Source organism: Peromyscus californicus, unplaced genomic scaffold (genome assembly GCF_007827085.1).
Source record: "Peromyscus californicus insignis strain IS unplaced genomic scaffold, ASM782708v3 Scaffold_11__1_contigs__length_118956290, whole genome shotgun sequence".
Lineage (NCBI taxonomy): Eukaryota > Metazoa > Chordata > Mammalia > Rodentia > Cricetidae > Peromyscus > Peromyscus californicus.
Window position 1 is genome coordinate 103,043,763 of NW_026294402.1, and position 26,228 is coordinate 103,069,990.

General features: G+C 42.8%; 1 protein-coding gene across 15 annotated transcripts in view; it reads right to left on the bottom strand.

Annotated features, from left to right (window-relative positions):
- The window catches only part of Dag1 (dystroglycan 1), a 66,957-nt gene that overhangs the window by 35,817 nt on the left and 4,912 nt on the right, over positions 1-26,228 (bottom strand). For 4 of the 15 annotated variants that reach the window (XM_052720816.1, XM_052720800.1, XM_052720753.1 and 1 more), the window contains 2 exons: positions 17,383-17,439; positions 12,413-12,477 (listed from right to left, as the gene is read on the bottom strand). The gene's annotated coding sequence lies outside the window, so the exon portion shown is untranslated. Of the gene's footprint in view, positions 1-12,412; positions 12,478-17,382; positions 17,440-22,299; positions 22,445-26,228 lie in introns of those variants that run through there. The other 11 variants (XM_052720831.1, XM_052720822.1, XM_052720781.1 and 8 more) reach the window with 5 other exon arrangements.

Sequence of the window (26,228 nt, forward strand, 5' to 3'; positions counted from 1 at the left end):
CTGCTATGGCTTAAGTCTAAAACATCCCCCAAAGGCTTCATTGTCAGATGGCTGGCTGCCAGCTAATGGGTATAAGGAAGTGACTGGATCAGGAGGGCTCAGACCTGACCAAAAATTAACCCACTGACAATTCATAATTTGATGGTATGACTGGGAGGTACAGACAGGAGGTGGGTCTGTTTAGAGGATGTGCTTTGGATGGCTAGGTCATGCTCCTGGATATGTGCTCTGCTGCTCCTTTCCTGCAGTGACATCTATCAGTCTGCAGAGCACTAGGACTAAGGGAACACAGACTGAGACTTCTGAAGCTGTGCGTCAACTCTTTCTCACTTTAGTTTTCACAGGTATTTGTCACAGCAACATAAAATCTGACTAATGTGAACATCCAACTGCTTTCTTCCTTATAGTTCTTTTTGCTATTTAGTTTTTGTTTTTTTTTTGGGGGGGGGGTATTTGTTTTTGGAGACAGGGTTTCTCTGTGTAGCCCTGGCTGTCCTAGAACTCACTCTATAGACCAGACTGATCTTGAACTCAGATCTGCCTCCCTCTGCTTCTGGAGTGCCAGAATTAAAGTACCACCGCCTGGTAGCCTCCTTGAAGTTCAAAAACCCTCTAGCTGCTGTTAGGCAAACTAGATTTACACCCAGGTTAACATTAAAAAAAAAAATTAAATTAAAAAAAAATCACTGAAGGCAGTCTTAGCACAAAGGGAAAAGATCTGCACTTTAGTAATTTAAAACCTAATCATGAATTTTAGAATCCAAAAATTAAAAACTCAAGTACACCTTTAATCTCAGCACTGAGCTCAGGAGGTGGAGAAAGGTGAATCTCTGAATTTGAGGTCCACTAGATTCACATAGTGAATTCCACTAGGCCAGCCAGGGCTACACAGGGAGACTGCCTCAAAACAAAATAACAAAGCTACTTCAAGGCAAAAGAATAAAGGAATGATAAATACAAGAGATTTGTCCTATCAAAAAGATACAGCTGTGACTTACATAGCTCCAATTAGTTTGAAGCAGTAAGTACAAAGCAATTTTTAGTGGCACCCCTAATCTGTTGAGGCATGGAGATGTGTATGCTGTTTCCTTCTTCCAAATCATCCTAGAATCTTCTGGATGTCTAAACTGGCTCACTGTTAGACATGGATGGAGACTCTTACCATGCTCAGCTTAATTCTTTGGATATTTCATTGATATTCCTCACCGAATCTTTAATTGGCTTTGAGATGTAGTACTAGGGCTCAAATCTAGGGCTTTGTATATGGCAGGCAAGCACTCTACTGCTAAGCTACATTCTGAGACCTATTTTATTTTTATTTTGAAACACAGTCTTGCTAATTTACCCAGGCTGGCCTAGAATTTGTGATCTTCCTACCTTGGCCTCCTATTTTAGCCTAAGTATTTAGTCTAAGTATGCATCAACAAGCCTGCTTCAATTGGCTTCGAGGTGCAGCACACAGGTATCACGCAAATTTTTATATACATGTTTTTATGTTTTTGAGAAAGAACTAAAGGTAGGAAGCTGGGTCTGATGGTGCATGGTTACAATTCTGGCACTTGGGAGATGAAAGTGGAAGGACGAGAATCTCTTCAGGGCCATCCTCTGCTATATATCAATTATTGGAGCCAACAGGGCTACATGTGACCAGTCTTTTTATTTAAAAAAAAAAAAATGCGCCGGGCGGTGGTGGCGCACGCCTTTAATCCCAGCACTCGGGAGGCAGAGCCAGGCGGATCTCTGTGAGTTCGAGGCCAGCCTGGGCTACCAAGTGAGTTCCAGGAGAGGCGCAAAGCTACACAGAGAAACCCTGTCTCGAAAAACCAAAAAAAAAAAAAATGCTTCTTCAGAGCTGATTTTCTTGCCAAAGAAGCAGGCAGCACACAGACTCCTGCCAGCCTTAGAGCACTCACTATCTGCTACATTCAACAAACACTCAGAAGGAACCAAACTCCTCTGAAACACAGAACTAAACAGTCACCAGTTACTAAAAGATCAGACAAGAGGAGAGCCTTTTTTTTAAACTAAGTTCCTTCTATAAATTGATAATCCACAAAGATACCTCAAAAAGTCAGGTGAGACTTCCTCAGAGGACACACACAGAAGAGCCAAGGAGCAGCAGTTCTCCAGTACACATCTGAGCTCAATTCCGCCCTTCTAGGTGGACAATAGTCCATTCTGAGAAGTCAAGCCAGAGCTAATTCAAAGAAGGCAAGTATTGAGTTTGCAAACCTACTTCTCACATTACCTCTAACTCATCCAGGGATCTAAAGCATAATTTGCTCTTATAGACTGATTAATTATCAAATAGTTGCTTGGTTTCTCTGTTCTGTCTGATGTTTTCAAGTGTCTGAACCCAAGGTCTCATACATACTATGTAAAGGTTACACCACTGAGTTACTTTTTGCCCCGACACATTAAACTTGACACAGATCATGGGGTCACAAAAAAGAATCCTGCAAATTCCACAGTCTCTACAACAGCACTCAAATAGAATTCCTATGCACCTGAACTCATCAGTTTCTCACAGCTCATGTCCCACCTGTGTGATGTCACAGTACAAGTATAGAGGCTAGGCACAAACCCTCTGAACAGATGATACAAATTTACTTTATTTAAAATAAGTGAGATAGTTGATATTAAATCATTTCTTAAAAGTACAAGGTATCTGGTAGGTGGTAACACATTCCTTTAAACCCAGCACTCAGGAGACAGAGGCAGGTGGATCTCTGTGAGTTCAAAGCCAGGGCAGTCAGGGCTACACAGAGAAACCCTGTATCAAAAGAATGAAAACAAAAAAGAAAGAGAGAGAGAGAGAGAGAGAGAGAGAGAGAGAGAGAAGGAGAAGGAAGGCAGGAAGGAAGGACAAGGACAAGGACAGGAAAGAAGTAGTCCCTACCTAACAGAACTTCAGGAATGGCTGTCTTCTGGTATAGGCAGACAAGGCTAAGTGATCACCAAGGATTCCAACACTCCAAACAGCAGAGTGACAGTGGGCACATGAATATAGGGAAACAGCAAGTTTTCTAGCCAGGATTTGTTTTTATATATCCAAGTCTGGCCTCAGAACCTCACTTTCTAAGTAAATACAGAGCAAGAGCAGCTACAACAATAATCAACAGCATGAACAGAGAAAACTTGGGCAAATGACAAAGAACACAAGGCCCAATCTTGCTCTCCACCTCCTGCCTGTGGATCAGATGTAAGCTGCTCAGCTACTGCTCCACTGCCATGGCCACTTGCCTGACGCCTTGCTCCCTGACATGATGGTCATGGATTCAACCACTGAAACTGTAAGCAAGCCCCCATTTAAAGGCTTTCTTTTATCAGTTGCTTTGGTCATGGTTTCTCTTCACAGCAATAGAAAAGTAACTAAAATAGAATGAGACTCTGCCTCTCAAAAACAACTCCCTCCCCTTTGTTTTGGACGATGAGTCTTCCTTCTACCTCTCTGACCACAGCCCTTCCCTAGGGTAGCAGCCATAGTCCCTTGTTCCCTAAGATTTTGTATCCCGAACTCAAATACCTGAAGCTGCTGCCTAAGCCAGCTTTCTCATTAGCTATTCTAAACATCACAGGGCCACTGTCAGAATAGACTGAAAGCAACAGATCAGCCATTCGTCTGGTGCCTGTACAGACTAAGTGCTCCACTGCTTGTTCCAAAGACTGGCTCACCCTGCACTCAACAGCCACAACGAGGAATATTATGTTCTGGATGTGACATAAGGTTGGCATGAGACCCAAGATACTCCTAGCAACCCTGCTGAACAGCTAATGTCTCCTATATAACATTAAGAACTGAGATCCACAGCAAGAGGCAGAGACTTGAAGCTCAGTCCCCTAAGTAAACTTGCTAGAGCCACCACTGATATCACACGGGTCCAGCAGCTCACAACTGCTATAGCATCCGTTAAGCAGGTTGTTTTTTTTCCTAAACTGGTCACTTACCTGTGTAGATCTCAGCCTCCTAAATGCTGCTTCCTCAAGAAACCTACCCAATGGGGTCCTCCATTATCCAACTCCTTTTTCCATAAAATTATCAGAACAGTCATAGCAATGGCCAGATCTAAAATGTTCAGCTAATCTAATGATGACACAGCGAAGGCACAGGTGAGACACATAATACCAGCACCTACCTCAGGAAGAATTGTATCCCCACATGCACGTTATGATATATGTACAAACACACATACATAATAAATATATAAATGAATAATAAAAATCAAGGACTAGACATCTACTGGTTTTGATTGCTGTAATCCCAGAGCTCAGTGGCTAAGTAAGACACAAGGATCATCCGTTGAGGCCAGCCTAAGTAACACAGTGGGTCGTGAATATAGTTGAGTTATCTTTAAAAGGAAAAAAAGTTAGACTCATGAAACATCTGTATTCAACAACAACACAATTAACTATCTCTTGTTAAGAGATCAAGCCCAGCCGGGTGGCAGTGGTACACGCCTTTAATCCCAGCACTCGGGAAGCAGAGGCAGGCAGATCTCTGTGAGTTTGAGGCCAGCCTGGTCTACAGAGTGAGATCCAGGACAGGCACCAAAACTACACAGAGAAACCCTGTCTCAGAAAACCAAGAAAAAAAAAAAAGATCAAGCCCAAAGAGCTACATGTGCTAAGCAAGCACTCTACCACTAAGATAAACTCTCAGTCTCTGTTAAAAATAAACAAAATAGCCGGGCGGTGGTGGCGCACGCCTTTAATCCCAGCACTCGGGAGGCAGAGCCAGGCGGATCTCTGTGAGTTCGAGGCCAGCCTGGGCTACCAAGTGAGTTCCAGGAAAGGCGCAAAGCTACACAGAGAAACCCTGTCTCGAAAAACCAAAAAAAAATAAATAAATAAATAAAAAATAAAAAATAAACAAAATAAAAAATAAAAATTTATTTTTTAGAAGTCTCAGCAAATGAAAACATATATCATAGACCCATATCTAGACTTCTATGTGCTATTCCAACTAAAAGAAACTTGGTAGACTAAAGCAAAAGGATCACTTGAGCTAAGAGCTAAAAATGAGGCTAAGTAATAGAGACCTGCCTCAAAATACACACAAAAAGTAAAAAAGAGAAGCAAGGTTCACTGTGCAAAGGGTATAAAATACAAGGCTGGAGCAAGACGCTTGAAATCTTCTTGCATCAAAAAGCATTCAAGAAATAATGAAGCCATTCAGACGAGGGCAGGGACCTACCAGAAGTTCCTACTGACCAAATCTAGGATAATCTGAACGTCAAAATGAAAACTGCTGAGCTAGGGTGTAGCTCAGACAGAGTGTTTGGGTTCATCCCCAACATAGTGCAAAGCCAGGCCTGGTGGCACACATCAGCAATTGCAGCACTTAGGAGATGACTCAGAAATTCAAGGTCACCCAAGTGCGGGAATTAAAGGCGTGTGCAAACAATAACTAATCTAGGTATATAGATACATGTCTGTAACACCAACACAAGAAGAGTCAAGCAGAAAAACAGTAACAACAACAAAAACAGGGCCAGCAAGACAAATTGGTGGTAAAGGAACTTGCTGCCAAACCCCATGCTGGGAGTTTGATTCCTGGGACCCAAAAGGTCAAAGTAGAAAACCAATCCTGACAAGTTATAATTTGGCCTCTACATGGCCCTCACCCCAAATAAATAAAATAAAAACTTTTAAACAAACAAAACCCTGACAGGAACATGCATCACTAAGTTACTGAAATGAATATAAGGAAACCAATAAATATGACATGAAAAATTCTTCCTTTAAATAAGATGACACACAGTCTTTACAAAAAAAAAAGCAGGCAGCGGTGGTGCACATCTTTTTTATTTGTTTGTTTGTTTTGTTTTGTTTTGTTTTTCGAGACAGGTTTTCTTTGTGTAGTTTTGGTGCCTGTCCTGGAACTCGCTCTGTAGACCAGGCTGGCCTCGAACTCACAGAGATTCGCCTGGCTCTCCCTCCCAAGTGCTGGGATTAAAGGCGTGTACCACTGTTTACACAGAGAAACCCTGTCTCAAAAAGAAAAAGAAAGAGCGATATATAAACAAGCAAATGACGCTTGTTCTAGCCAGAAGAAATGAGAGTTGGAAGCATCTAGAAGCATCCACAGAGACTGAAGCTGAGGATCAAGGTCTCACGAAGAATAGGATGTTACATAGTTTCCAGTGTCCCTCACCCCACAGTATTTATTAAGCACTATGAATAGAAAAACAACAACTTTACAAAGGAGAAAACTTCAAGGTATCTCTTCAATCAGAGCTGATTGGGATAACCTAGCACCTTCTGTGTTACTAAAGATGTTACTGAACAAACTAATTATGAACTGTAACTAGGTAACAGTGTTAAACTAATGTTTAACTAATGTTAAAACAATGTTTAATTTCCTGATGTTACCTGGACATGGTGACTCACACCTATAACTCCAAAACTTTGGAAGGGTGAGATAGGAAAATCCCAAGCTAAAGGCCAACCAGGGCTACAGAGCAAGTTTTGAGGTCAACCTGGCTACACAGCATGACCTTGTCTCAAAAATAAATAACAGGCTGGAGAAGTGAATTAGGGGTTAAGTGCACTTGTCACTCTTCCAGAAGACCAGAATTCAGTTCCCAGCACCTATGTGAGTAGGCTCAAAAATGTGGGCAACTCCAGCTCGAGGATCCATCTGGCCTCCATGAGCACCTAAACACATATCCCACACATTTCTTTCTTTCTTTCTTTCTCTCTCTCTCTCTCTCTCTCTCTCTCTCTCTCTCTCTCTCTCTCTCTCTCTTACACACACACACACACACACACACACACACACACACACACAAACATTTTTTGGTTTTTCGAGACAGGGTTTCTTTGTGTAGTTTTGGTGCCTGTCCTGGATCTTGCTCTGTAACACCAGGATGGCCTGGAATTCACAGAGATCCACCTGGCTCTGCCTCCCAAGTGCTGGGATTAAAGGCGTGTGAAAAAAATAACTAATCTAGGTATATAGATACATGTCTGTAATACCAACATATAGGAGGCTGAGACAGGGCTGAGATAAAAAACAATGCCCTGTCCAAAAACTATTTAAAAATTATTATTTCCTAACTTTGATTGCTATGTGCAGCTAACAGAAAAAACTATTCTCATTCTTAGAAAATATATCATTAAGTACTTAGGAATAAAGAGGCATGTCTCCTAATTACTCTCAAGTGGTTCAGGAAAAAATGTACATATAGAAAAGAGAGAATGGGCCAGGCGGTGGTGGCACATGCCTTTAATCCCAGCACTTGTGGGGCAGAGGCTCAGAGGATCTCTGAGTTTGAGGCCAGCCTGGGCTACAAAGTGAATTCTAGAACAGCCAGGGAAATCCTGTCTCAAAAAAAAAGGAAGAGAAGAAGGAAAAGTCAAAACAAAACAGTTTTCTGGGGCTGGAGAGATGGCTCAGAGGTTAAGAGCACTGCCTGCTCTTCCAGAGGTCCTGAGTTCAATTCCCAGCAACCACATAGTGGCTCACAACCATCCCTAATGAGATCTGGTGCCCTCTTCTGACCTGCAGCCATACATGCTGTATACATAATAAATAAATAAATCTTAAAAAAAAAAAAAGTTTTCCTTTCTAGGACCCAGGAAGGGCTAGGTTTCTGCAGTCAGTCTCCACATTTAAAGGGCAGGCTCCACACATAACAAATACATCTCTTTTCTGCATCAGTTTTTGAGACAAGGTCCCAGGTTGGCCTCAAATGCTCAGCAATCCTTTTGCTTGAATGTCCCATGTACTGGGATTACAAGAGAACAAAATCAAACCAGCTCTTTTTATTTTTGTTTGTTTTCGTTTTTTTCAAAGTTTTACTACATAGACCAGGCTGGTCTCAAACTCAGAGATCTCTGCCTCTGAGTCCTGGTATTAAAGGCATGTGCCACCTTGCCTGGCTTTTACTATCATTCTCAAAGCTCAGTCATACACTTCCTAACTCTTCCTTTCCATGTGTGCATGCATTGCACACAGAAACCCAGCTAATTTCACTTCCTCCTTGCTCCAGCAGTATGCACCCCTAAGTCAAATGTTTACCCTGCACATGTTTTTTTTTCAAGAGTCATCTCTCATACACATTCTTGCATTCTTCTATAAACAAATCTGAAGATAAAAATCCTAGCTGTGGGACTGACAGATTCCGACAAAAGATCTTTCCATTCATATTCCAACCTAAGGGTTTAAGTTACTTTTCCCTTACTTTTACTGATATTGAGTTATTGTCAAACACTTCACTAATAATTTGAACAGAAAAAGGCGAGGAAATGAAGCAAGTTGAATAGCTTGAGAAAGAAGTTGGCCCTTCTCTTTTGCTTGATTAAAGAGCATGGAGGGGATCAAGTACCATAAATTCCAGCTGGGAGTAATGGATCTGCAATAGTTATGAGACGACCGTGGGAGGGTGAGTTTCCAGACAACTAATGAATCAAAACATGGAACTGTTTTTCTAGCCAAACTTGACTACCTTGAAGGAAAATTCCTATGGAGAATTATGGGCTGATTAATTACTCCAAACAGTAACATTTCTGTGGTGCGCTTTGCTTCTGTGTTTGCTTCCCTGTGTTGGATTCTCCAAGCCAGCCTGAGAAACTGAACCGCCTTGTAGCCCAACCCCCAGAACAACTCCAGGCTCAGTGAGTGAGGAACAGGCGCAGGAGAGAAAAGCCAGAGACTGCTTCTGAGCCTTCTCATCTACTCTTCATACTGTAGGCTCACTGCTCTACAAAACAGTCCCCTTCATTAAAGCCTATTTCCAAACTCTAAGTCTGGTGTATACTGTCCTCCAAAAGAGAGGCAACCTCTACAAGAATGTGAGAAGACGCCGGGCGTGGTAACTCGGGAGGCAGAGCCAGACGGATCTCTGTGAGTTTGAGGCCAGCCTGGTCTACAGAGTGAGATCCAGGACAGGCACCAAAACTATACAGAGAAACCCTGTCTCGAAAAACAAAATAAGTAAATAAATAAATAAAATAAAATAAAATCAATTACTACTAGGTTACACAGATCGGTAAAACATCATTTATGAATAGATTTTCAAAGCCTATAGAATGAAATAACAGCCCAGGCTGGTTTGGGCTATTTTTTTGTTTTGTTTTGTTTTCTGTTGTTTTTTTTGTGGGTTTTCTTTTTCTTTTATAAATTGAGAGGTGGAGGAGCTGCTATGTACAGCTTCCCACCTGAGATGAGGGCAGGGTCTCCTCTCAGGAGCAGTAGGCCAGAGAGCACCAGCACCTGACTCCTGCCTTTGATGTGGTTCTGACCTCATCAAATTAAGGCAATTTAGTTTCAACACAGAAGATTCATCACCTCATACTGCTGCTGACAGTCTAACACCGACTCCTACATACAAAGGGCTAATCAGCAGTACCCAGCAGCCTCTCCAGCCCTTTTTCCAGCACAGCCCACATCTCCCTGACTGAAATTGTTTACATTCTTCTCCCTGAAGGACAGCCCTCAGAAAACTTGGGTTAAAACCAAGAAAACAAAAACCACCACTGCCCAGCTGAGAATTTACCAAAGCAGTAAAGAACTTCATCAAGACCTGTAGCAGGTAGGTAGTCTAGCTCCACTAAATAAGGGGGCACCTAGTCTAAAGTGCAGAGGTGTGGCTCAGTGGTAGAACACGTGCTTCGCACATACATAAATCCATGGAATCAATCCACTCTATCACCAATAAAAAGAAAGAAGCCAGGCATGGTAACACACGCCTTCAATTCTAGCACTTGGGAAGCAGAGGCCAGCAGATCTCTGTGCGTTTGAGTCCAGACCAGTCTAAAAAGCAAGTTCACAGCCACCCAGGGCTATATAATGAGAACCTGTCTCAAAAGACAAAAAAACTAAAAACAACCTCAGGCTTGTACTACTATAATATACATTAAATCTGAATTATGTAGGTAGCCAGGCAGTGGTGTCGCAAGCCTTTAATCTCAGCACTTGGGAGGCAGAAGCAGGTGGATCTCTGAGTTCGAGGCCAGCCTGGTCTGTGAGTTCCAGGATAACCTGGTCTACAAAACAAGTTCCAGGACAGCCAGGACTATTACACAGAGAAACCCTGGAAAAAAAAAAAAAAAGCAACACCCCCCCCTCCAAAAAACAAAAACAAAAAAAACAGAATAAATAAATCTAAAAATATTTTAAGTAAATTAATAATTAATTAAATTAAATAAAATTAAATTAAAAAAAATATTTTGGGGACCAGGTGTTTGACACAAAGCTTGACAACTTCACCTTGATCCCCCAGCACCCACATGATGGAAAATAAAACAACTACAAGCTATCCTCTGGCCTCTACACACAAACATACACACGCACATAAATGTCAGAAAAAAAATTTTTAATTTTAAAAATACTTGCAACTAGCCACAGTAGCCCACACCAATAACTCCCAACCTGTGAGAGAACAAAGCAGGAAGAGTCTGTGTTTGGGCCAACTTGGTCTACTATAGAAACAATGTCTCCAAAAACAACTCATAACACTTAGAGTGGATGAAGCAGGAGGATTGTGGGCTCAAAACCAGCCTGGGCTACATAGTGAGATTCTGTTTCAAAACAGAAAAGTATTTATAAAATATAAAATAGTCTTAATCCAGTCACCCACCCTGGAACACTGTATCTTTAGGGTAAATGAACATATGACATATACTGTGATTTCCAGAAGCTGACAGAGGCCATCTACTCTTTCCTCCCCCAGGAGTATTGGCTTCAGGCAGTCAGATATATGGGCTGCTATTGTGCTTTATCAGATTCTGTGGAAAAATGAGTATGCTAAAAGGTGTGGGAAGAGGAAGAAGTTGTAGAAACCAAACTTGAGTCCTCTGGAAAAGCAGCAAGCAAGCTAGCTCTCGCTCGCTGGCGCCCCCACCCCGTGTTTTGTTTTTGAGACAGGGTTTCTCTGTGTAACAGCCCTGACCATCCTAGAACTCACTCTGTAGACCAGGCTGGCCTCCAATGCACAGAGATCTACCCGCCTCTGCCTCCTGAGTGCTGGGATTAAAGCTCTGCGCCACCACTGCCCAGCTGCAACAAGCTCTCTTAACCACTGAGCCACCTCTCGAGGCCCTGCTTGTTTCCTTTTTCTTCAAAACTTATTTATTGGCCTCGAGATGGTGGAGCACGCCTTTAATCCCAGCACTTGGTAGCCAGAGGCAGGTAGATCTCAGTGAGTTCGAGGATAGCCGGGTCTACAAAGCAAGTTCCAGGACAGCCAGGACTATTAAACAGAGAAACCCAACCAAACAAACAAACAAACAAAACTTATTTATTATTTATTTTAGGGCTGGTGTGCTAGCACATACCTTTATTACCAGCACTCAGGAAACAGAGGTAGATGGAGCTCTGTAAGTTCTAGGCAAGACTGGTCTACATATTAAGTTCCAGGGCAGCCAGGGCTACACAGAGAAACTCTATCTTGAAAAACCCCCCCAAAAAAAATAAATAAATAAAAATTTAAAAACAAAACAAACAACAACAAAAACCAACAGATTTTATGTGTGTGAGTGTTTGCCTGCATGTATATGTATGTGCCACAGGCATGCTTACTGCTAAGGAAGGTCAAAAAAGGGCTTTGGATCCCCTGGAACTGATTTACAGAGGGCTGTAAACCATCATCTGGGTGCTGGGAATCCAACCCAGGTCCTCTGTAAAAGCAGTAACTGCTCTTAAGCACTGAATCATTTCTCCATCTCCCAATCTACAGCTTTTATTAGAGATCTCATAATTTATACAAAATAAAAAGGGGCAGATAACAAGTACCAATTATCAGAAAGATGCCAGGCATCATTCAGATCACGCTACTGAGTGAGTTCGAGGACAGCCAAGGCTACATAGGAAAACCCTGTCTTAGAAAACAAACAAATAGCAACAACAACAACAACAACAACAAAAAGTCAAAGGCCTTGCCTAAAGTCACATTAGGGAGGATCTTAGGGTCTATTTGGAAGATTTCTTCCTCAAGCCCAGGTTTCTACTGTTGAGGGTACTGCTATCACTGTCCAACATAATGATGCTCATGCCATAAATCCTGCCTGTCTTGCCCAACAGCAGCAGCCCTCACCGGGTAGGCAGACCTAATCTCTGAGAAGACTCAACCCCACAGTCTCACCAAGCCCTATACAGATTTCTCCCTTAAAAACTCTCCTTGTAACAAGTGCCAGCGTTTGCAAACTTAGCTCACATGGTACATATGTTTTATTCCTTCATTTGGCAAAAATGATATGGTGCTTTTAATCCTATAACAGAGAAAGAAACAATATTTTCTGCTCAGGCAGAGGATAAAACAGGTTGAGTTGGAGTAGAACAGCCTGGGGGTGTTATCTCATTGTTTAAACACTTGCCTAGTATTTTACAAAAGGGAGAAAAGGAATGGAGAGGACACTAGAGAGGCAGAGGAGAGATACCAGGAAAGACAGACTGGAATCTTTTACTCACAAGATCAAGAAGGAATTCCAGGACCATTCCAAAGCCTACAGGTATTCCAAAGCCTCACCAGGTATCTGCAATCACAGAGCAAAGCCTTCAGCCTCTTCCTCTGCCCCCATCCTACGTGCTCATCTACCCTTCACAGAACCCAATAAAGTACAATAGGTCACACATCTATCTCTCTATATGAACCCAATAATCCTGAAGAAAGACAGAAAGAGACAGAGAAAACGTCATACAATTTCCCCAGGGGCACAGCGGCCCAGGGTCAGGAACAGAAGTTACTAAGTAAGGTAAGCTGATCTCAGAGAAAAACATTCATAACCAGAACAAACCTGGTTTTTGGGTTTTGTTTTTTTGCTGCTGCTGTTGTTGCTTTTTGGTTTTTTGAGACAGGGTTGCTCTGTGTAACAGCCATGGCAGCCCTGGAACTTACTTTGTAGACCAGGATGGCTTCGAACTCACAGAGACTTACCTGTCTCTGCCTCCTGAGTACTGGGATTAAAAGTGTGTCATCATGCCCAGCACAAATCTGTTTTTTTAAAGAAAACTAGTATGCCTTTAGTCCCAGCACTCAGGAGGCAGAGCCAGGAGGATCTCAGTGAGTTCAAGGCCAGCCTGGTCTACAGAGTAAGTTCCAGGGCAGACACAGCTACACAGAGAAACACTGTATTGAAAAACAAAAACAAACAAACAAACATGGCATAAACTAAGTGTGATGTTACACTTGAAAGCAGGAGTCTTTCAAGTTCAAGGCCAGCCTGTACTACAAAGTAAGACCCTACCCCCCCACCCCAAAAAAAAAAGAAAGCACAACAAAATATCCAAGTGCCGAGCCAGGGCCAAAGTATAAGCATCATCTTCCAGAACCCTCCTCAACAGCAACACAGCATGGTGAGACAAGTCTAGCCCCACAACACCCTGTTACTACAGCAGCCCAGACACAGAGGCCACAGAGCGGCTGACACTGAAGGAGGGCACAGCCCACAATAGACCCTATTATCCCTGGAGCCCCATGACAGGATGGAAGAGGGTAGGCCAGGACATTCCTCCACCCCCACACACCACAGAGGGAAAGGGCACTGGCAGCCTGGGGCACTAGGGGCCTAAACAGGAAGAAAGTCATTTTCTTCCTCAGCTGTTAAGATCAGAGAGAACCCCCTCCTCTTAAAAAAAAAAAAAAAATTAGAACGGTGACCTGAGGTGCAATCAATTAAATCAGGAAAACTAGACGGCCTAGAGGAGGCCTTTCTACTCAGTAATGCCCAGATAGAAGGAAGAGAATACTAAGGGCTTTGGGAAGACAAGTTACCCGGCAAGTCCCCTGTTCAAGAATGACAATGAGCCAGGTGGATCTCTGTGAGTTCGAGGCCAGCCTGGTCTCCAAAGCGAGTTCCAGGAAAGGCGCAAAGCTTCACAGAGAAACCCTGTCTCGAAAAACCAAAAAAAAAAAAAAAAAAAAAAAAAAGAATGACAATGAGACAGAACAATCAACTTCTGCTAAAGATTTCCTCTTGTCCCAAGGATTTCAGTCATTTTCCCCTTTTTTTTCTTTTTTTTTTTTTTTTTGAGCCCAATCAAACTACGACAGAAATCAGAGCTTCAGATCGGCTGCAGGTCTACACGGACCAGCATCCTCAGTGCTGTATGCAGGTCTACACGGACCGGCATCCTCAGTGCTGCATGCAGGCCTACACTGTCCAACCTACTGGCAAAATATTGTTATCTTCTGCAGGTAAGCAAAGGAAACAGCTGGGAGCATTAAACGTAGTGCAGGAGCCGGGCGGTGGTGGCGCACGCCTTTAATCCCAGCACTCGGGAGGCAGAGCCAGGCGGATCTCTGTGAGTTCGAGGCCAGCCTGGGCTACCAAGTGAGTTCCAGGAGAGGCGCAAAGCTACACAGAGAAACCCTGTCTCGAAAAACCAAAAAAAAAAAAAAAAAAAAAAAAAAAAAACCGTAGTGCAGGAAAGGGTGAGACAGAAATCCTACTGTTATCTGTTTGTGATTTTAATGAATTCTATTTTTAGATCTTTAATAAAGAGCTTCTCTTCTTCTCTCCTACCAAATTTTCCCATTCAGGCAATTCAATCTTTCCAACACCGCTCAAAGATCTAAAAATACAAGACACTTACAATCGACTTTATTTTTCCCTATCCAGAACCTAGCCCCCTGCTCAAGAGGTGCTCAGTAGGCTGGACTCTACTATAAAGCACAGTATTTAGCAAGGCTACCTGAGCAAGTGGCACATTTGATGCAAAGCTGATAGCCCAGCTCAAGGAAGAGAGTATACACACACCATTTATAGTGAAGAAAAGGATGTTTTATGTAAATATTCCATAGTAGATTAGTGTCCAAAAAATGGATGATGTCCAAGGTTCTAATTAATATCCAAATTTTAAAAATGCCATTTAGAATTTGATTATTTTCATAAAGGCAGTGGTGGCACATGCCTTTAATTCTAGCTCTCAGGAGGCAGAGGCAAGTGTATCTCTGTAAATTCAAGGCCATTCTGATCTACAGAACTAGTTCCAGGATAGTCAGGGTTACAAAGAGAAACCCGGTCTTGAAAAACAGGGAAATAAATAAATAAATAATAGATAGATAGATAGATAGATAGATAGATAGATAGATAGATAGAAAAATGTAGGAAATAGTCAAATTCTTATTTGACAAAATTTTGCTGGAGACCAGGGGTGAAGACTCACCTGAAATCCTAGAATTTAAAGATGTACTCTATTTTTAATAACTTGTATGGGGAGGGGAATATGCACATAAGTGCAAATGCCTTTGAAGGCTAAAGGTATTGGATCCACTGGAACTGGATTTTTTTTTTTTTTTTTTTTTTTTTTTTTTTTTTGGTTTTTTGAGACAGGGTTTCTCTGTGTAGCTTTGTGCCATTCCTGGAACTCGACCAGGCTGGCCTCGAACTCACAGAGATCCGCCTGGCTCTGCCTCCCAAGTGCTGGGATTAAAGGCATGCGCCACCACCGCCCGACGGTGGAACTGGAATTATAAATTGTTCTGAGCTGCCTGATGTGGGTGCTGGGAATCAAACTGTCCTCTGGAAAATCAGTATAAATTCTTAACTATTGAGTCATTTCTCCAGCCCTTGTAATCCCAGAATTTGGAAGACCAAGGTAAATTAAGTTACAGGTCGCCTGGGCTGTAGAGAGACTTGGAAGCTAGACCTGGGAACTTACCAAGATCCTGTCTCAAAATATAATTTAAAGAGGCTGGGTATCCCAGTGGTAAATCGCTTGCCTAGCATGCTCAAGCCCTGGGCTCAATCCCCAGTAATACACGTGCAAACTAGCTGGAGAACCAATCCAGCCTTAGAGAATAATCTGAGTTAATTAAGAGAGGTATTTATGACAAACGATGCAGAACTTCATTTCTACCATAGAAAATTACAATCATTTTCATTGTTTTTTGTTTCTTAATTTTAATTTTTATTTCATGTGTAAGGGTGTTTTGCCTGCATGTATGTCTGTATACCACACGCATTCCTGTTGCCTGCGGAGGCCATGAGTTGGATCCTCTAAAACTGAAGTTCTGGATAGTTGTGAGCAACTGTGTGAATGATAGAAACCAAACTTGGATGTTCTGAAAGAGCAGCATGTACTCTTAACTGCTGAGCCATTTTCCCAGCACCCCCCACTTTGGAATCTTCTGAAGCAATCCCCTATGTACCCTTGGGATGCCTGAGGGGACGATACTACCAGGGGTAAAACAGAAGATAACCAGAACACTTGCAAAATCAAAGGAGTAATGTCTTCAAACCTCATTATTTTGAAACCCATACTATGTATATTAACCTAAGAAAATTAACTTTTTTTGTTTTGTTTTTCAAGACAGGGTTTCTCTATGTAGCCCTGACAGCCCTAGAACTCATTCTATAGACCAGACTGGCCTCAAACTCGAGATCCACCTGTGTCTGCCTCCTGAGTACTGGGATTAAAGAAAGGCGTTCGTAACCACTGCCCAACAAAAATTCTTTAAAAATTTCAGGACTGGGCTGAAGAGAAGGCTCAGAGGTTAAGAGTACTGGCTGCTCTTCCAGAGGACCTGAGTTCAATTCCCAGCAACAACGTGGTGGTTCACAACCACCTATAGTAAAACCTGGTGCCCTCTTCTGGAGTGCAGGGACACATGCAGGCAGAACACTGTATACATAATAAATAAATAAATCTTAAAAAAAGTCTTTTTTCAGGACCAATGTGATGGTACACTCCTTTAACCCTAAAGTTGGAGAGCTTCAGGCCAGCATGGTCTGCACAGAGTTCTAACCCACCCAGGGCTGCATGAGACCCTGTCTCAAAATAAAAAAGAAGTAAACAAAAAAAATCAATTGTTCCAAAACATATATACCAATCAGTAAAAAGAATTCTGTAAGGGGAGTTTGGTGTAGACGTCCACATTTAGGTACAAAACAACATCAGCAGCAATGAAGAGAAAATGCCAAAAAAGGCAACCAAATTGGGCACTGGCCACTGCTTCTCCGAATATGACACACCCTTTTCAAGTGTTTCACTTGCCCTTGAGCTCCCCTCTAACTGGCACACTCCCCAAGGGCTGTGACTGTCTCAAAAAAAGAAAAGAAAAAAAGAAAGAAATCTGTGGCAGCGCATACCCTTAAAGATGGGGGGAGCATTTGGACTTGGTCTACAAAAATTACAAACCCTTGGGCCCTTGGACCAGCCCTGGATAAAGGCCCTACCAACACTCCCGATGATCTGAGTCTGATTCCCCAGGACCCACATGGTGAGAGGAGAATGCAGCTCAGGGAAAGAGTGCTGCTTGCCTGACACACTTGAGACCCTTGGCTCCACCCCAGAAGCCACTGAATAAATAAAGGTGCGTATGACAGAGCCCTCTCCTCACTGCTGCTGCCTTCAAGTGGAATGATCAGTCGTGTTGCCAAGAAGCTCACTCTCCTTCCTCTCTCCTTTGCAGAATTTTTTCTTTTCAAGTGTCTTACCTCACCTTCCAGTGCCAGCCAGCTTTGGAAGCTTTATCTTCCTGGAGAGCAGAGGCCCTGCCGGAACAGAAAAGAAGAATACTGGTGAGCACCCAAACTGAAATAGAATTACACCATACTAACCAACACTGAAGGAGTGGACAATGTCACTTTAGTCTGCTGCCCATCTCACCCATTAGTCACCTGCTTGTCAAAAGACCACTGTAAGGAAATGAAATGTTTTATGCAGTCCATTCAAGACCAAAACTTATGAAGTTTCAGATAGCAAAGACGTAAAATTAATTCCAACATCTATTTTTTTCTTTGTAGGTGTACAGTGCAGATAGATGTTGGGGGAAGTGCTGTGCTGTGCATGTGCAGCCAGTCAGCAGCCCTGAATGCCATTTCTCAGGAGATGCTTGCCTTGTTTTTGGAGACAGGATCTCTCACTCAGACATGAGGCCTGACAGTTACTCTAGGTTATGGCCAGTGAGCTTCAGGGACCCACCTGTCTCTCCCTTCTGGACATTAGGATTTGTAAAGCCCTTACCACCGGAACCAGCTGTTGATGGAGGCCAGGGATCAAACTCAGGCCTCACACTTATACAGCAAGTACCTTATTAACTGAGCTACCTCCCCAGTCCTTATGCTTTGTTTTGATTTTCTGAAACAGGGTCTCATGTTGCCCAGACCACTCTTGAACTCAAATCCTCCTGCCTCCACCTTCCAAGGGCTGAGATTCTAAGTGTGTGGCACCATTCCCAGTTTCGTTTTGTTTTGCTCAGTGCCCCTACCCCACTTTGACTTTTTGAGACAAGGTCTTTCTATGAATCCCTGGCTAGCCTGGAACTCTCTATGTAGACCAGGCTGGCCTTGAACACACATAGATCTGCCTGTCTCTGCCTCCCAAGATTGAAGGTGTACACCACCATGGTCAGCTCTGAGTTTTTTGAAACAGGTTCTCATATAGCCCAGGCTGGCCTCTAACTCAGCTACGTACCTGAGACTGGCCTTAAACTTCTAATCCTAATGCCTCCACCTCGCAAGTGTTGGGAATATTTTGGACAGCAGTGTTCATTTTTCATTTAAGGTTTCTTTTTTCCTATTTTTATATTTATCTATGTGTATGAATGTTTGCCTGTATGTATGTATATATGTACATACACTGTATGTGTGCCTAGTGTCAGTAAAGGTCAGAAGGATCAGATCCCCTAGAACTGAAGTTGTGGATGACTGTGAGCCACCATGTGGTTTCTGGGAGCCTAACCAGGATCTTCTGCAAGAACAGTAAGTGCATGCTGCCATCTCAGCTCCATCGTTTTGATGATGTGTGCATGTGCATCTGTGTCTAAGACTCAGGTTGGCATCATCCCTGGTTTATGTAGTGATGGGGATTGAACCCAGGGCTTTATGCATGCCTAGCAATAAGAATTCTCCAAACTGGGCTACATCATCAGTCTCCCTATGATTATTTTAAAAACCATGATTCTAGTGAGAATGATCTTCTGGATACTTTTCTTTTTCTTCTTCCTTTTTTGGGGGGATTGTTTCTGAACAAGGTCTCAGTTGGTAACCGAGGGTAACCTGGAATTCACTAAGTAGCTCAGGTTTGTCTTAAACTTTAGGGCAATTCTCCTACTTTAGCCTTCCCAATACTGAGATTACAGGCTTGAGCAACTACACCTGACTCGAGTTTTGTTTTTGTTTCTTAAGGTTTTTTTTTTTTTTTTTTTGAGACAGGGTTTCTCTGTGTAGCTCTGTGCCTTTCCTGGATCTCGCTCTGTAGACCAGGTTGGCCTCGAACTTACAAAGATCCGCCTGCCTCTGCCTCCCAAGTGCTGGGATTAAAGGCGTGCACCACCACCGCCCGGCTATTTTTATTTTTTATATTTATTTTTATTTATATTTATGTGTACAGGTATTTTGCTTTGTTATGTGTATGGGTGTTTTACATATATATATATATAAAACTTGTCTGTTCCCAAGTTTGTAGTACCCATGAAGGCTAGAAGAAGGCAATGGATCATATGGAACTGGAGTTCTAAATGGTTGTTAGCTGCCATGTGAATGCTAGGAACTGATCCTGGCTTCCCCACTGCTGTTAACAATTGAGCCATCTTTCCAGTCTCTTCAGTTGAGCTTGGGTTTGTTGCTGCTGTTGTTCTGTTTGGATAGGGTCTCACTACATAGTCCTGACTGGCCTGAAACTTTCTATATAAACCATGCTGGCTTAGAATTCTCAGGGATCCACCTACCTCTGCCTCCAAAGTGCTAGGATTAAAAGCATATGCCTACTCCTAGCTCCAATTGAGCTATTTCTTTAAAAAAGGTTTATTTTGTTTTGCTGGTGGTGGCACATGCCTTCAATCACAGCAGTTAGGAGGCAGAAGGCAAGTGGATTTCTGTGAGTTCGAGGCCACCTTCATCTACAAAGCAAGTTCCAGGATAGCCAGAGCTGTTACACAGAGAAACCCTGTCCCTAAAACAAAAAAGGGGAGGGGGCTTACATTTGCTTGAGAAGGAGATACCACAGTTTATGTGGAGGTCAAAGGACAATTTGTGGGAGTCAGTTTTTTCCTTCCACCATGTGGGTCTTTGGGGATAAACTTAGGTTGTCCAGTTTGATGGCAAGTATCTAACTGCTGAACCATTTCACAGACCTTTTCAGCTATACCTTCTTAGTCTAATTGCTTCTTAAAGTATTGATTCTGTCCAAGTTGGAAATGTAGCTGTTTGTTGAGTGCTTACTGAACATGTATGAGCCCCAAGGTTTGATCCCCAGCACTTATGAACTGAGTGTGGCAGTGCACACCTGCAATCCTAGCACTTGGGGGATGCAAGCAAGAGGATCAGGAGTTGAAGGTCACCTTCTGTTATTTAGCAAGTTTGGTCCTCCAACAGTGAGTTTGAGGATACATGACCCTGACTCATTCATAGATAGATAGACAAATAGATAGATAGCTTGGGATACACAATCTTGACTCATTCATTCATTCATAGATAGATAGATAGATAGATAGATAGATAGATAGATAGATCAATCGATCGATAGACAGATTGATAGACAGATAGATAGACAGACAGACAGACAGCCTGAGATACACAACCCTGACTCAGTCATAGATAGATAGACAGATAGCCTGGGATACATGATCCTGACTCATTCATTCACAGATAGATAGATAGAAAGATAGACAGATAGACAGACAGACAGACAGCCTGGGATACACGACCTTGACTCATTCATGGATAGATAGATAGCCTGAGATACATGACCCTGACTCATTCATAGATAGATAGATAGATAGATAGATAGATAGACAGACAGACAGGCATATATGCATATATATTTATTTATGTGTATCTGTATCTAGGGTAAAAATATAAATCAGTGGTAAGGTCTCTGCAGAAGAAAGAACTGACTCCACAAAGTTGTCCTCTGGCCTCCATGCATGCAATGACACATGCATGCCCCCACAAACACATCATACACACACACAATTTAAAAATAGACACACGGGGGCTGGAGAGATAGCTAAGGGGTTAAGAGCACTGGCTGCTTTTCCAGAGGACCCAGGTTCAATTCCCAGCACCCAAATTGCAGTTCACAACTGTTAACTCCAGTTCCAGGGGAACTGACATCCTCACACACATACATATAGGCAAAACAATGCACATAAAAATAAATATTTTTAAAAAATATATACACACACGTATGTACACATATGCATAAAAATTTAAATCAAAATTCCAGCATATTAGCACATGCCTATCATCCTAGCACTGGAAAAGCAAAGGTAGAAAGCCAGGCCTACACAGTGAGTTCCAGACCAGCCAGGGCTACAAACAAACAAAAAACAAATAAAAGAAAATGTGAGTCAGATGAGGTCACTATATTGCTCAAGTTTTATTTATACAAACTGACTTCACAGAATGACTTTGTCATCATTGCTATCTGTAGTTCCTAAGCCTGGGCCACTGCAGCCCATCCATCTCGCCACCCAAGGCCCAAATCAAAAAAAAAAAAAAAAGAAAGAAAAAAATTGCTTAGTTATCAAACCCAAGCAATAGAAAAATAGGAAACACTATTCATTAAAGCTAAATTAGGCCCTCTAGCTAGTGCAATTTTGTAAACTACTCTAAATCTCTATTTATAGAAACTGCTATTTGAGCAGTATTAGTAGTGATCAGAGTAAAAGAGATGGACGCTTAGTGGAAGAGTGAGCATGTGACTCTGTGGAGAACTGCTTGCTTTGTTCCACTGGCTACCTGGGGATCTTCACTGGCTGGCTTTGGTTTTGGTGGGACATTGTCTACATTTTGAGACAGTGCCTTACTATGTAGCACAGGCTGCCTCTGATTTAAGTCTCAGCCTGAGAGCTGGAATTACAGTACCATTACACCCAACCTAGGAAGACTGTTTGAATACCCTAAAGTATGGGCTTACAAGGACCTAGTATGACACGGCCATCACCTTACTCCCAGCCTGCAGTGTTAACAATGTAACAGGAGCAAAGAGAGTAAAAGGATCTAATGAGAAAGGCTTGAGCTAGGTATAGTGGCACATGCCTTTAATCCCAGCACTAGGGAGGCAGAGGCAGAGGCGGGTGGCTCTCTATGAGTTCAAGGCCAGCCCAGTCTACAGAACAAGTTCCAGGACAGGCAGGGTTACAAAGTGAGACCGTCTCAAAAAACAAAAACAAACAAAAAAATGTCTTAGAGCCGAGTGTGGTGGCACACACCTTTAGTTCCAGCAATCAGTCGGGAAGCAGAGGCAGGTGGATCTCTAAGGCTATATAGAGAAACCCTGTCTCAAAAAAAGAAAAGAAAAAAGGCTTAAAAATGGTGGCAAAGATACAGAAATGTTCTTAAGTGGAAAGAGGTGAAAAGGCGGGGAAATCCTGAACCAACACACAGCACACACTAAGAACACCCTACCTGCATTAACTCCTACTTCAAGGTCCTTTGAGGTTCAATTCTCTTTCAAGTCCTCTTGCTCTTCGATGCTCAGACAAGGTCTCTATTTAATCTGACACTCTGGAGGTTTGTAACCCACACGCAATCACAATCTTCAATTACTCAAGTCTAAATGGCAGATAAGGAAACAAAGTTCTCATAACTGACTTCCTATCTAAGCTAGGCCTTGCTCTTATTTTCTTTTTTCTTGTTGTTTTCTTGTTTTTGGTTTTTTGTTGTTGTTGTTTTTCAAGACAAGGTTTCTCTGTGTAGCTTTGTGCCTTTCCTGGAACTCACTCTGTAGCCCTGAACTCACAGAGATCTGCCTGCTTCTGCCTCCCAGTGCTGGGATTAAAGGCGTGTACCACCACCGCCCTGGCTGCCCTTATTTTCAACTCTTCTCCCCTTTTTTTCTCCTGTAAGGCAGTCTCACTCACCATATATATTGCCCAAACTGGCCTGGAATTTCCCAGCCTCCCAGGACAGAAAGTGCTAAGATTACAGGCATGCACCACTATGTCCAGCTAAGTCGTCGTCGTCGTCTTTTTTTTTTTTTTTTTTTTTTTGGTTTTTTGAGACAGGGTTTCTCTGTGTAGCTTTGGTGCCCGTCCTGGATCTCACTCTGTAGACCAGGCTAGCCTCGAACTCACAGAGATGGCTCTGCCTTCTGAGTGCTGGAATTAAAGGCATGCGCCGTCACCACCACCGGCCTCGTTTTTTTTTTTAACCTTCCATAAAATGGGCCTGTTGCCACTTGCAATTACATTATGTTAACTGAACCCTTCAAGAAAGCTGGGTGATGGTTGTACACATCATTAATACTAGCACTTGGGAGGCAGAGGCAGGAGGATCTCTGTGTTCAAGGCCAACCTGTCTACAGATTGAGTTCCAGGACAGCCAGGATTATACAGAGAAAGCCTGTCTCAAAAAACCATTTTAAAAAAAAAAAGATTTTTGTCTCAAAAAAACAAACTGAGGGATGAGAGGCAGCTATGTGGTTGGGGATATAGTTCAGTGGTTAAGTCCTTGCCTAGTATCCTTCCAGTTAGTTACAAAGGTACAAGAGTTCTTTGTGGCCAAAGTGATCACTCTTGTATTCCAAGTCTCTGCTTGGTCTGCTTGACCTTTCCACTCAACAGGTCCCATACACTTACAAAAGCCCTACCTTGAACCTTGTTTCTCTCCATCTCACTCTTACTATTGACTTGTTCAAGTCCACCATCTCCCCACAGAACCAAAGCAATGACTAATGCTTCTTTTTCCAAGGTTTATTTATGTCTATGGATGTTTTCACGTCTGCATGTACGTCTGCACACCAGAACAGGGAATCAGATTCCATAAGGCTACAGTTACAGTTGTGAGCTGCCACATGGGTGTTGGGAATTGAACTTAGGATCTCTGGAAAAACAGCCAATGCTCTTAACTGCTGACCCATTTCTCCAGCTCTGACTAATAGAATCTCTGAGTTCAAGGCCAGCCTGGTCTACAGATGAGTCCGGGAAAGCCAGGGCTACACAGAGAAACCCTGTATCAAAAAAACAAACAAACAAACAAAAAAGCTGGGTGGTGGTGGTGGTGGTGGTGGTGGTGGTGGTGGTGGTGGTGGTGGTGGTGGTGGTGGTGGTGGTGGTGCACACCTTTAATCCCAGTACTTGGGAGGCAGAGGCAGGCGGATCTCAGTGAGTTCCAGGATTGTTACACAGAGAAACCCTGTCTCAAAAAAAACAAAAAAAAAATTTTTTTTTAAAAAAAAGGAGAAATTGATCACATCACAGCTGTACTCCAAGACCTTCAGGGCTCCCAATTACTCTAAGCTCCTCCATGCAGCAATCTGCTCCAACCCAACCCTCCAGAACCCTTGTGAGTGTCAAGTCTTTTGTCTGTACTTGTATCTCTCCTACCACAGACACTGACCTTCCTACCACGGCTTTCACCAGACTAACACTTCTTGAAGGTCTAGCTCAAGTTTGTTCTCCAACCAGGTCCTAGGGTGCTGTGGGATGCTCTGTGTGCTGTGACTGTGTTGCTCCAATTGGTTGATAAATAAAATGCTGATTGGTCAGTAGCCAGGCAGGAATTATAGGTGGGATAAACAGACAAGAAGAATTCTGGGAAGTGGAAGGCTGAGTCAGTAGACATCCGCCCACCACCCAGGGAGCATCATGTAAAGCACACAGGTAAAGTCACGGAACACGTGGCAACATATAGGTAACAGAAATGGGCTGAGTTTAAATGTAAGAGCTAGTCAGTGGTAGGCCTGAGCTAATGGCTGAGCAGTTTTAATTAATATAAGCCTTTGTATATTTACTTGGGTCTGAGCAGCTGTGGACTGGGCAGGACACAGGAAAACTTCAGCTACACTAGGGCCTAAGTCCTTGGCTTATTTTATTTAACATGGTGACAGAACAACTAGCATAGGGCTTGAAAAGCTGTGTTTGTTTGTTTGTTTGTTTGTTTGTTTTTAAGGCAGGGTCTCATTGTGTAGCTGTGGCTGGCCTGGAACTCTCTATGTAGACCAGGCTCTGAAATTAAAGGCATGCACTACCACACCCAGCCAGGATTTTTTAATTATGTATCTGTGTCTGCACATGCAGAGGTACCTATAGAAGCTAGGAAGCTGCAACTCCCTAGAGCTAGAGTTACAGACAATTGGGAGGCACTCCACATGGGTGCTGGAAACTGAACTTAGGTCCTTCACAAGAATGGCAAGTGCTTTTTTAAGTTATTTTTATTTTATGTGTATGGGTATTTTGCCTGAATATACCATGTGTATGCCTAGTGTCTAGAAAGGGACATTGGATCCCATCTGTAACACCAGTTCCAGGGTTGTGAGCCACCATATGGGTGCTGGAAATGAAATCAGGGTCCTCTGAAGAACAATAGGAGCCCTTAACCACTAAACCACCTTTCTAGCTTCCCCCAACAAGATTTTATTTCTGTGGGCCAAACATGGTGGCAAATACCTTTAATCCCAGCATGGGGGGAGGGGCAGAGACAGGCAGATCTCTGAGTTTGAGACCAGCTTGTTTTACATAGTAAGCTCCAGGCCAACAAAGGATACATAGTGAGACCCTGTCTCAATCATCTCAAAAAAAATTTTTTTTTTATTTCTACTGTGTATGCCTATAATCTCAGCATTTTTAGAGATGGAGACAGGAAGAACAAGAGTTCAAAGCCTTGGGCTATACAGTAAATTCAAGGGTAACCTGGGCTACACTGAGACCTTATCTCAACTAAGTCCTGGATTCTAAGAACGGCCCATCACATGTTCCTCAAGTTCCATGTAAGGCCCTATCACTTCTATTATCACTTTGTCCTACATCCAGACCATGAGACTAGCCAGCTCAGTAATCACCAGAGAAGACTCAACTGAGCACCCCTTATCAGTATAATAAAACAAATGGAGATGGAGTCAAACATTCAGCCTGGGTTTAAATCTTTTTTTTTTTTTTTTTTTTTTTTTGGTTTTTCGAGACAGGGTTTCTCAGTGTAGCTTTGCGCCTCTCCTGGAACTCACTTGGTAGCCCAGGCTGGCCTCGAACTCACAGAGATCCGCCTGGCTCTGCCTCCCGAGTGCTGGGATTAAAGGCGTGCGCCACCACCGCCCGGCTCTGGGTTTAAATCTTGATTCTAACCAAGTATGGCAGTGCATACCTGTTAACAACAGCATCTGGGAGGCTGAGGCAAGAGGATCAGAGATTTGAGGCAAGCCTGGGCTAGATAGTAAGACTCTCAGAAAGAATGATGATACAAGGCCAGCAAGATAGCTACACAGGTGAAGATGTTTGCGTCCGAGCCTGACCGGGACCTACATGGTGGGAAGAAAGAACAACTCCCACAAGTTTTCTTTTAACCTTCCCAAACACACACGCATGCACTCACACACACACACACACACACACACACACACA